Source organism: Hevea brasiliensis, chromosome 16, assembly GCF_030052815.1.
Source record: "Hevea brasiliensis isolate MT/VB/25A 57/8 chromosome 16, ASM3005281v1, whole genome shotgun sequence".
Classification (NCBI taxonomy): domain Eukaryota; kingdom Viridiplantae; phylum Streptophyta; class Magnoliopsida; order Malpighiales; family Euphorbiaceae; genus Hevea; species Hevea brasiliensis.
Window position 1 is genome coordinate 4,845,515 of NC_079508.1, and position 11,817 is coordinate 4,857,331.

At 33.6% G+C, this 11,817-nt stretch overlaps 1 non-coding gene across 1 annotated transcript; it reads left to right on the forward strand.

Annotated features, from left to right (window-relative positions):
• Nucleotides 1–10,299: 10,299 nt before the first annotated feature.
• On the forward strand, nt 10,300–10,403 carry LOC131175030 (U6 spliceosomal RNA). The gene has a single exon (XR_009145189.1). It is a non-coding gene; the product is annotated as a U6 spliceosomal RNA (small nuclear RNA).
• Nucleotides 10,404–11,817: the final 1,414 nt, after the last annotated feature.

Consider the following 11,817-nt stretch of genomic DNA (forward strand, 5'->3'; position numbering starts at 1 on the left):
GAAACACTGTAAGGGAAGAGTGTAGAACACTAGTATATTGAACTAAGTTGGGTAAAGATATCTAGATATTGATATAGAGTCTCATAATTATTTTGATATTTTTGTCAGAAAAGAATGATTTAGGTATTTGAAAATATATTTAGAAGTTGTAGTGCTACTTCCTCTGGAAGCAAGAATAAATACTTTCCATTGATGGAGTTATGTGTGGTAATAGTTATTAAACAAACATGAAGATACCAAGGTATAAGGTCTTGTATGAGGTAAATGCAGAATACCTAGACAAAGCGTAATTTAACAAAGTTGGAATTGGTAAAAGAGACTGAAGGACCAGTAAGGATTCTAGTATGAGAAATCAGAGAAACTAATGAATAATAGAATTTCATGAGTAGGAATACTAAAGGCAGAGGAAAACAATGATGGGAAAGTGAATAGAATTATGAGATAATGATAAGCTCAGTTGTTTGATTCCGATGAATTTCGAGGACGAAATTCCTTTTTAGACGGCAAGAGTTGTAACATCCTCAATTTCGTAGTCCGTACTTTCTACTGTTCCGACGGCTAATGTTTGCCCCAGAAAGTCAAAATGTCTGAAACTACACGGTAATGACAGTGAGGAAGTATAAAATAATGAAATATGTGATGAGAAAAATTAAGGAAAAATAAAAGAGATAAAATGTGACTAAGTTAAACGAGCCGAACCCATAGCGATGGGTGACCTCATCGGGAAGTTATGGCGAGGACTGTTTACTAGCCCTAGACTGTGAGGAACCCTGAGAAAATAATTTTGAGACCTAATTAAAGGTCTACTGAGGTGTAATTGACATTGGAAATGTCAAAGAAAAATTAACAAGTTAGTATAAATGAAAAACGAAAATTAAAGAAATCGGTAGTACAAGGAGTAAATCGGTGTTATCGAAAAAGTCCGAATTTGACCCAAAGAGGGGCATTTTGGTCAAGTGACACCTAGAGTTGACTTTTGACCTCAATGTCCATTAAAAATAAATGGTATTACACTTTGAAAATGTCATGAAAAATTAAATTGTGGTACATTATATAAATAGTGGAAGAAATGAGGTAAATGTGCAAATAATGAAAGTTTAATTAATTAAACATTAAATTATTCCTAAGTGCTCCACTAACTCTCATCTTGAGCCACCTATATAAGTAATTGGGATAGAATGTTCCACTAAACCATTTCATTTTCTTCAAGCTTTCATCCATGGCCGAAGTGAAATCCTCCCAAATTCACCATGGCCGTCTCCTGCATGAGCTCAAGTCCTCCATGATCAAGCCATTATTTCTTCAAGCTCGCTTCATGAACAATGATCCTTACACCATGGGCAACCTATAGGCAGTAAAAAAGAGAGGAAATTTCAAGGATTTGTCAAGCTCAAGTTGAGGTTAGTGCTAGTTTTTCATCCCTTGCTTCATTAAAGTTTGTATTAAGGTTGAGATGAGTTGAATGGTGAAGAAATTTGAAGGATTTAATGAGTTATTGATATATTCAATTTTTGACAGCCATGAAAGTTTGTTGTGGTTGAGTTTTTCTTACCTCTAATGGATGGGAATTAAGGTTGATTAACTCAAATGGAAGTTGTAGTAAGTTAATATCCAAGTATGTGTATGTTAGTGCTTGAATTAAGGGTTTAATAGTGGGACTTTGATGCTTTAGTAAACTGCCATGTTGGGCAGCCTTAAATGTCATGAATTTGTGTGTGAGTTTATAAAATTTATCAATGAAATATGATGGTGTTGAATGGTGGGTAGTTTGTGTAATTTCCATGGAAGTGTACGTGTAGGATTGATATTGAGGTATGTTGAATTTTGGTGGAAGTAAATGTTAAACTTGAATGGTGTATTGTGTGCATTGAACACTTGACTGTTCTGTTCAAAATACCTTGCTGGAATTGTGGACAATATATATAGAAGTGCCATGATTAAATGTTGAAGTATTGGGAGGAGGAGGATTATCAAAATTGGAAGTGTAATGTTCAAATGCAGGTTGTGTGTGTTGGTAGCATCTAAATTAGGTCATAAGTGTAAAATTGTGAACCCAATTGGTATGAGGCCAATGGGAGGTGAAACTAGACACCAAATAGGCCAGCTTTCATGTAGAAATGTTGTAAAAATTCTACTTAGAAACTGACCTTAAAAGTGACCAAATCCGGAATGGCAACCTTACAAACCCAGATTTTTGACCATATAAACAGTAGTCATTAGGATGACCATAACTCACTCAAAACAGGTCCAATTGACCTAAACTTTTTACCATGGATAGCGTAGACATAGAGCTACAATTATTATGAAGACATAAAAGCCCAAAAATGGCCAGAACCAAGTCAAATAGCTTGCACAAGTTCGGGTACCAAAACTGCAAGAACTAAAAGTGACCTAAAATTGACCAAATTTTGCACTAAAGGTGCAATCTGTCCAGCTTTAGTAAATTGACCATATCTTGGTCTATACAACTCAGAATGACTTGAAATTTTATCCCGAGTGCAATAAGACATAGAGCTACAATTCTTATGAAGACACCAAAGCCCATAAATGACTAGAACCAACTCAAATTGCTTGCCCAAGTTAGGGTACCAAAACTGCCAGAACTAAAAGTGACCTAAAATTGACCAAATTTTGCACTAAAGGTGCAATCTGTCCAGCTTTAGTAAATTGACCATATCTTGGTTTATACAACTCAGAATGACTTGAAATTTTGCCTCTAGTGCAATAAGACATAGAGCTACAATTCTTATAAAGACACCAAGGCCCAGAAATTACTAGAACCAAGTCAAATTGTTTGCCAAGTTAGGGTACCAAAACTGCCAGAACTAAAAGTGACCTAAAATTGATCAAATTTTGCACTAAAGGTGCAATCTGTCCAGCTTTAGTGAATTGACCATATCTTGGTCTATACAACTTAGAATGACTTGAAATTTTGCCCAGAGTGCAATAAGATATAGAGCTACAATTCTTATGAAGACACCAAAGCCTAGAAATGACCAAAACCAAGTCAAATTGCTTGCCCAAGTTAGGGTACCAAAATTGCCAGAACTAAAAGTGACTTAAAATTGACCAAATTTTGCACTAAAGGTGCAATCTGTCCAACTTTAGTAAATTGACCATATCTTGGTCTATACAACTCAGAATGACCTGAAATTTTGCCTAGAGTGCAGTAAGACATAGAGCTACAATTTTGCTTCTTTGACCAGAAGCTAAAAACCAAGAGAAAAGGGACTTTAAGCTATACCAATCTAGCATAGAAAAATTAAGAATTTGACATTAACATACAATGAAGCCTTGAAGTAATTTGGCAATAAATGCCAACTGGTGAGAATTGTAAATGGCACTATATTGGCAGCATATTGAAATGTGAATTGTGGCATATTGATACTAGAATCAACTTATGCATGATGTATGAAAAGGTCAACATTTTCATTGACCAGTAAATTGTATAACGATCAGTAGACCCTGAAAATAAAGAAATAAATATTTAATCTTGTAATATGCCCTAGTTTGCCTAGTTGACTAGTTTGGATAGGTTGGCATGCCAATAGAATTCTGACAGCTGTTCTGTAAATAGCTTTACGTCATATTGTGTTTTATGGCTTATTATGCCATACTATGATTTTAATAGCCTATGGTTATACAGATCGTGTTATTATACTTGGCTTAATGCCTGATTGATTATATGGCTTTTTAGCCACACTGTTTGCACACCGGGAGATACTTTGTGACCGATGGTGTGACGGCCCGAGATACTAGGTACCCAGTGCTAGTATATACGTTTATCCAGTCTGGTCAGTGTATAGGCTAAATGGGCAGTCAATTAAAACATTATTCAATTCAGGCAGTTAAGTTAAGTTAAGTATACGAAAATTTCAATACAATTAAATTAAGCATTGAATGAAATGAGTAAAAGAGATTAGCAATAGAAACATAACAAAAAATATAATTTGCAAAACCGTAGAGACTTAAAATACAATACAGTTAGAATAATTGATTCCTGGATATCCAAAATGATGATTTATTTCTTTCTTTACTTGTATATATTATTTCTTGTTATATTATTGCACTACTAAGCAGAAATGCTTAGCGCGATGGAATTGGTTCCTCACGTAGGTACTAAAGCTAAAACTAGTAAACTGTCGACTGAGATTTTTGGAGTCCAGATCTGTAAAAGTGTTAGAAGAGTTCAAGGTTGTCACCTCCTTAGCAATGCATGTAGATAGGGCTCATTTTAAGCATATTTTCTAATCTATACATTATAATTACTGCTTATATTGTAATGTGAATTAGTAACTGTAATTTCATTTGTATATCCTGTACTTGACAAATTTATGTACTTAATTGGCAAATTATATACATTAATGAAATATAAAAATTCTGATATCTGAGTTGATTATGTAATCATAATGAATCTGAATGAGATTGAGTTTGAGAAATTTTGAGACTGAATCTGAGTTTAAGAAACTGTTGAGAATGCTTTGAGACAATCTGAGTTATGAATTTGAGTATATATTGTAATTGTTTTTGTCAGGTTCACAAGAACTGTTAGTCCAAATTACAGCAGGCACTCTGTTGGATTGTCATTAAAATTTTTTAAATTTCCAAATTAGCTAGATTTTGATAAAAGTAAAAATAGCCTAAACTTTAGATAAAGTTTTTGAATAAATAAATCAAGAACTATAATGAAATTAGATAAGATCAGGTGCTCCGGCACTCCGTGTGACATACCTTGCTCGGCTACACTGTAGACAAGTGAGGGGTGTTACATGGTTAGTGTATTTATTCTTGATTTAATCTAGGGTTCTTAAATTGAATTGATTAATTCTAAAATCTTAAATGGCAAATACAAATCCAAAAACATATTAAAAGAGTTTTAATATGTTGTTTATCACTGAAATCAAATAGATAAAAATAAATCTTGTATGATGCATATGACCCTAGGTGAAAATTTTTTAATTCAATGGTATAAACTTGTGTTTTTCATGCTTCCGCTCCTACACGATGGTTTATGAGGTGCATAAAATGGTTTAGAGAAATCATTTATGATAAGAAAGAGTTCTGATGATATAAAAAGTTGATATCATGTCTCATTGCCAATTAGTGATGAGCTTAGTAAGTCACACACATACATAAGTAATCACCAAATTAAATATAATTTAATTAATTAATTAAAGAGTTTAATTGATTAATTAAATAGGTTTGGTTTGAAATTAGATTGCAAAGTCCCTAGCATGACTTGAAACCAAATCTAGGTTATTGGATGTATAGTATAAGTTAAATTTATATTTAAAGTATTTAAATATGAATTTAATTAATGAGAAATTAATTAATAGAGATTAATTAATTAATTTATATTTGATATAAATTGATTAGAAGAAGATAAATAATTATTTTGGATTGAGAACTCAAAATTAAGACACAGGGGCATTTTGGTCATTTCACAGGGTAACATGTGGCACCATGAGATGGTGACATGTGGTACTACACATAAGCTTGCCAAATGTCTTTTAATCATGTAAGATGATTAAAATTAAGATTAAATATAGGTTTGACACTTGGCATAATGTGATTGGGTCAATTAAATCTAGAGCCAATCAGAAAGTGACATGTGGCAAGGGTTTTAAGTGGTGACCTAGCTATATAAGTGTAAGGATGAAAGAACAAAAAACAATCAGCTGCTGCCTCCTTTGTGCCGCCACCCTTGAAGCTCCCATTCTCTCTTTTTCTTCATCTCTCATCAATTCCAAGAGATTAGCAAACAATCTCTTGAATTAAAAATACTAGAAATTGTTTCTAGTGTTCTGTTTACATCTCTAATCTCTCAAAAGGCAAAACTTGATTTTCTAATTCATAAAAAAAGCTTTAGAAGCTGTTCAAGGGCTACCATAGGTGATCTTGGTGTGGACAAGCTAGAGGGACAACATTTGGTGTCCTAAAGACGCATCCCAAAGGTGCCAAACACACTACAGTGCATCAAGAGGTTAGTGCACTTGTTCTTGATCTAATCTAAGGTTCTAAAATTAATCTGATTAATTCTAAAATCTTAAATGGTAAATACAGATACAAAAAACATATTAAAAGGGTTTTAATATGTTGTTTATCATTGAAATCAAATAGATAAAAAAAAATCTTGCATGATACATGTGACCCTAGGTGAAATTTTTTGAATTCAATGATATAAACTTATGTTTTTCATGCTTCTGCTCCTTCACTTGATAGCTATCCAGTATTCCAGACCTGGATTGGATTGAAACCTGCAAGTCAAACTAACAGCATGTGCAATATCTAGCCTAGTACACATCATTGCATACATCAAACTTCCAATAGCCGAAGCATATGGAATCCCGACCATTTTTATCTCTTTCTTCAGGTGTCTTTGGAGGCATTTCTTTAGAAAGGTGGATACCATGTCTCATTGGTAACAATCCTCTCTTGGAATCAAGCATGTTAAACCTCTTTAACACCTTTTTCCAAATGTAGACTTTGGGATAAATCAATTATTCTTTTCGCTCTATCTCTGTAGATGCAAATTCCAAGAATATAGGTTGCCTCCCCTAAGTCTTTCATGGAGAATTTATTTGACAACCATACCTTTCCAACTGTCAACATACCTATGTCATTATTTATCAACAGAATATCATCCACATATAAGACAATAAAAGTGATAGCACTATCACTAAATTTCTTATATACACATGGTTCATCCACATTTTTTATAAAACCAAATGACTTAATAGCTTCATCAAAACGGATGTTCCAACTCCTCGAAACTTGTTTCAACCCATAAATGGATCGCTTTAGCTTGCATACCTTGGAACCATCTTGGGATTCAAAACCCTTGGTTATTCCATGAAAATGTTTTATTTAATGCATCCATTGAGAAAAGCTATTTTGACATCTATCTGCCAAATCTCATAATCATAGTATGCAGCCTTTGCTAATAGAATCCTAATTGATTTAAGCATGGCAACAGGCTAGAAAGTCTCCTCATAGTCGATTCCTTGCCTTTAGCGAAACCCTTTCGCTACTAGCCTTGCTTTATAGGTCTCTACCTTTCCATTAGAACCAATTTTCTTCTTAAAAACTCATTTATTCCCTATAGGTATAATACCTTTAGGTGGGTCAACAAGATCCCAAACTTAATTCTTATACATGGAATTAATTTCGAATTTCATAACTTCAATCCATTTTGAAGAGTCTATATCTGATATAGCTTCTTCATAGGTAAGTGGATCATCTCCATGATCTACTTCTTCCTGAGTAAACAACTCTTGTTCATCTTCATGAAGAAAACCATATCTCACTGGTGGGTGAGATATCCTGGTTAATCTGTGAGGAATTACTATAGATGTTTCATCAATAGGTGTAGGTTGACTAGATGGATCTATATCCATTTGATCTGTTGGTTGGTTAGAATTCTCCAATTCTAACTCTATTTGCCTTCCTTTGCCTCCTTCTTGAATAAACTATTGTTCAAGAAATATGGCATCTCCACTTACCACAACCTTTTGTGATGCAGGCAAATAAAAATAATATCCAAAACTCTCTTTTGGATATCCAACAAATCTACCTTTTCTGATATGGTTTCCAATTTATCAATGTTTAGCTTTTTGATATAAGCTGGACAACCCCAAATCTTAACATGCTTAAGACTTGGTTTTCTTCCATGCCATATCTCATAAGGTGTGGAAGATACTGATTTTGATGGAATCCTATTCAGAATATGCAAAGCTTATTCTAATGCAAATCCCCAAAAGGAGATTGGCATATCAGTATAGCTTATCATACTACATACCATATCTAATAGGGAACAATTTCTCCTTTCAGATACACCATTCAACTGTGGCATTCCTGGACGAGTCAGCTAGGAAACAATACCCTGCTCTTTCAAGTATTCATCAAATTTAGTACTCAAGTATTCACCTCCATGATCTGATTGAAGAGCTTTAATACTTTTTCCTGTTTGATTTTCGACTTCAGATTTAAATTCTTTGAACTTTTCAAAGGATTCATGTTTGTATTTTATCAAATACAAATACCAAAGCCTTGATTTATCATCAGTAAAAGTAATAAAGTAATGAAAATCGCCTCTAGCCATTTCTTTAAATGGACCACATACATCACTATGTATTAGCTCCAAAATATTTTCAGCTCTTAGTCCTTGTCCAACAAAGGGTGATCTAGTCATTTTGCCTTGAAGGCGGGATTCACAAGTTAGAGTAGGTTCAGAACCCAATGAGGATAAAATCCCTATTTTCTCCAGTTTTGCAAACCTATCTTCTGCAACATGACCTAACCTTAAGTGCCAAATATATTTTAAACTTGAGTTGATTTTCATCATGGCATTGCATTCATTTAGATCGCTTTCATTCAATTTGTGTTTATCATTATTATCCAAATAATAAAGACCATCATGCATATAACCTGAGCCAACATATTTTTTTCCAAAATAAATATTGCAAACATCATCTGTGAACTAAAATTCATAGCCATTTCTAGTCAAACCAGATATAGAAATGATGTTCTTAAAAGTATCAGGTACATATAAAATATTATTCAAACACAAAACATGTCCAGACATGTAAAAAGATTTAGATTCTATGGCTAAAGCTTCAACAGTTAAGCTATTGCCAATCCGAATTCTAACATCTCGAGAACGCAAGCTGCTACTATTTGCTAGTTCCTATATATCATAAGAAATGTGAGAACTGACACCAGTATCTAAAACCCAAGCTGTAGATGAACTATGAGCATCATCATCATCTAAATAACAAGATATAGACATACCTTCTAAAGGTGTATCCTTCTTGTCCTTTAGAGAAGCAAGATACTATGGGTAGTTTCTTTTCTAGTGCCCATCGTTCTGGCAGTGAAAACACTTTCCTTTGCCTCCATCAGCTTTGATCTTCCCTTTCTGTTTAGCTATTTTCTTGGAAGGTCCTGGAACTTGAGGTTTCTTTTTCTAATTGCCCTTCTTCTTGCTGGACTTTCTAGCAGAAGAAGATGCAATCAATGCTACCTCTTTTCCTTTATTACCCGGCATATTCTTTTGGCCAATAACAAGCTTGTTAAGTAAACCAGCCAAGGTGCATTCTGGCTTAGTCATATGAAAATTTGTCACAAAATTCCCAAATGAGTCAGGAAGGGACTGAAGGATCAAATCCGTTTGTAGTTGGAAATCCATGTGAAAGTCAAGATGTTCCAGCTGCTCTATAAGCCAAATTATCTTGTGGACATGATCCCTAACATTCTGTCCCTGAGACATCCCCATGCGGAATAGCTGTCTAGATATCTCATACCTAGCATTCCTGCTATGCTCATCATACAACTCTTGCAGGTGAAGGACGATCTCACTTACACTCTGCATGTTCTCATGCTGTTTCTGTAACTCATTACACATAGAAGCAAGCATGTAACATTTGGCTCTCATATTATGCTCCTACCACTTGTCCAAAGTATCATGTTCCTCTTGAGTGGCCTCTGGAGGTAAGGGACCAAGAACCTTTGAGTCTAGAACATATCCTGTAACACCCTCACTGTAGCAATTCCATACATTATACTGTTTCGATGACCGGTGTCAGTCCGGACAGCTAGAACGTCTGGAAAAATAATTAGACTAGAGTGAGGAGTCATAAAAAACTCAAATATTAATAAGAAAAATTTAGGAAAAATTTTAGAAATAAAATACAATCAAGTTAAATGAGACGGTGCCCGAGCAACGGGTAACCCAGTGGGAAGTTGCGATTCTCGGAACTAGGAGCCCTAGACCCGGGAGAAAATTCATAAAATAATTTTTGGCACTCCAAAGAAGAATCATTGAGGGTTCTATGGCATTAGAATGCCAAGAAAAGGTTTAGAAAAATTTTTCAATCGGTACAGACAATTTTGGTCTGTTAAGCCAAACGGAAGGCATTTTGGTCATTTCGCCTTCAGAGGCAATTTTTGGCCGACTTGTCCAGTTAAGTAAATAATTATTATGATCTAAAATATAAATAAATATTGCTAAAAATTAAATTTAAAATGAGTAGAGAATAAAAGAAAAAGAAAATGAAAGAAATTGGAAATTATGACATCACATGATGTCATTAACAATGCCTCCACCCAATCACCATTTGACAAACTAATAAAAATAGATAAAATATGAATAAATATTGATAAAAGATTAATTACAAATAAATAAAAAGAAAGTGGATGGAAAATGGAAAAATTAGTTACATATTTTAAATAAAAATTAATTAACAAATTTGCCTAATAAGATAAATACATTATTTAATATTTAAATTTATATAAATATCTTATAAATACATTATTTAATATTTAAATTGGAACGATACAGAGAAGATTAGCATGGCCCCTGCGCAAGGATGACACGCACAAATCGAGAAATGGTCCAAATTTTTTAAAATAATTTTTGGGACTCCAGAGAAGAATCATTGAGGGTTCTATGGCATTAGAATGCCAAGAAAATCTTTAGGAAAATTTTTCAATCGGTACAGACAATTTTGGTCTGTTAAGCCAAACGGAGGGCATTTTGGTCATTTCGCCTTTAGAGGTAATTTTTGGCCGACTTGTCCAGTTAAGTAAATAATTATTATGATCTAAAATATAAATAAATATTGCTAAAAATTAAATTTAAAATGAGTAGAGAAGAAAAGAAAAAGAAAATGAAAGAAATTGGAAATTATGACATCACATTATGTCATTAACAATGCTTCCACCCAATCACCATTTGACAAACTAATAAAAATGGATAAAATATGAATAAATATTGATAAAAGATTAATTACAAATAAATAAAAAGAAAGTGGATGGAAAATGGAAAAATTAGTTACATATTTTAAATAAAAATTAATTAGCAAATTTGCCTAATAAGACAAATACATTATTTAATATTTAAATTTATATAAATATCTTATAATAATGAAAGAAAACAGATTTTTCTCTTCTTCTCTACTACTTTGCAGTCCCATATTCCCATTTCTCACTCAAAACAAAATTTCCTCCATTGAAGCTTGCTTAAGCTTCCAAACCATGCAAATTTCTTGACCAAAATTCTTAGAAATTTAAAGAAAAACCTTCATCAAGGCATGAACTCCAAGAATAAGCAAGAAAAACCAAGAAAAAGAAGGAAGAAGAAAGAAATTCAGTGGGCAGCCCAAGGAAGAAGATCAAAGTGTTTTGAATGAATTGAAGATTAATTGGAGTAGCTTGGAGTTGATTGAAGCTAGCACACAAAGATTAGTGCTAGAAATTCTCTTGGAATTTAAAATTATTGCAAGTTGATTTAGGGTTTGCTCAAATATGGAATTTTGTGTTGTGACTTGAATTTGATGATGTTGAGGTTGATTATTGACTATTAGAAGTGTTATAAATGTGAATTGAGGTTTGGAAGTTGGGTGTAATTGAAAATTGGGAGTGCTTCTCTTATGCAGGAAATTCGGACCTATGAGTCCAGGGTATTGTTTGACCTATAACTGAAGTTGTGTGACTCCAATTGGTATGAGGCCAATTGTAGGTGAAACTAAACACATAATGGCACAACTTTTGTGAAGAAACCATGCCCAGAAAACCAAACCAAGTAGACCAAAAGTTTGCCCTAATCCGGGTGACCTGCAATCTGCCTGGACAAAATGACCAAATGAACAGTATTTGGTCATTTGGCCATAACTCAATGTAACAAGGTCCAATTGACCTGAAATTTTACCAGCAACAAGCTGAGATATAGACCAACAACTTTCATGAAGAAACCTGACCCAAATTATGACCATAACCTAGTCAAATTTCCAACCAAACTCGAGTTACCAAATCTGCCAG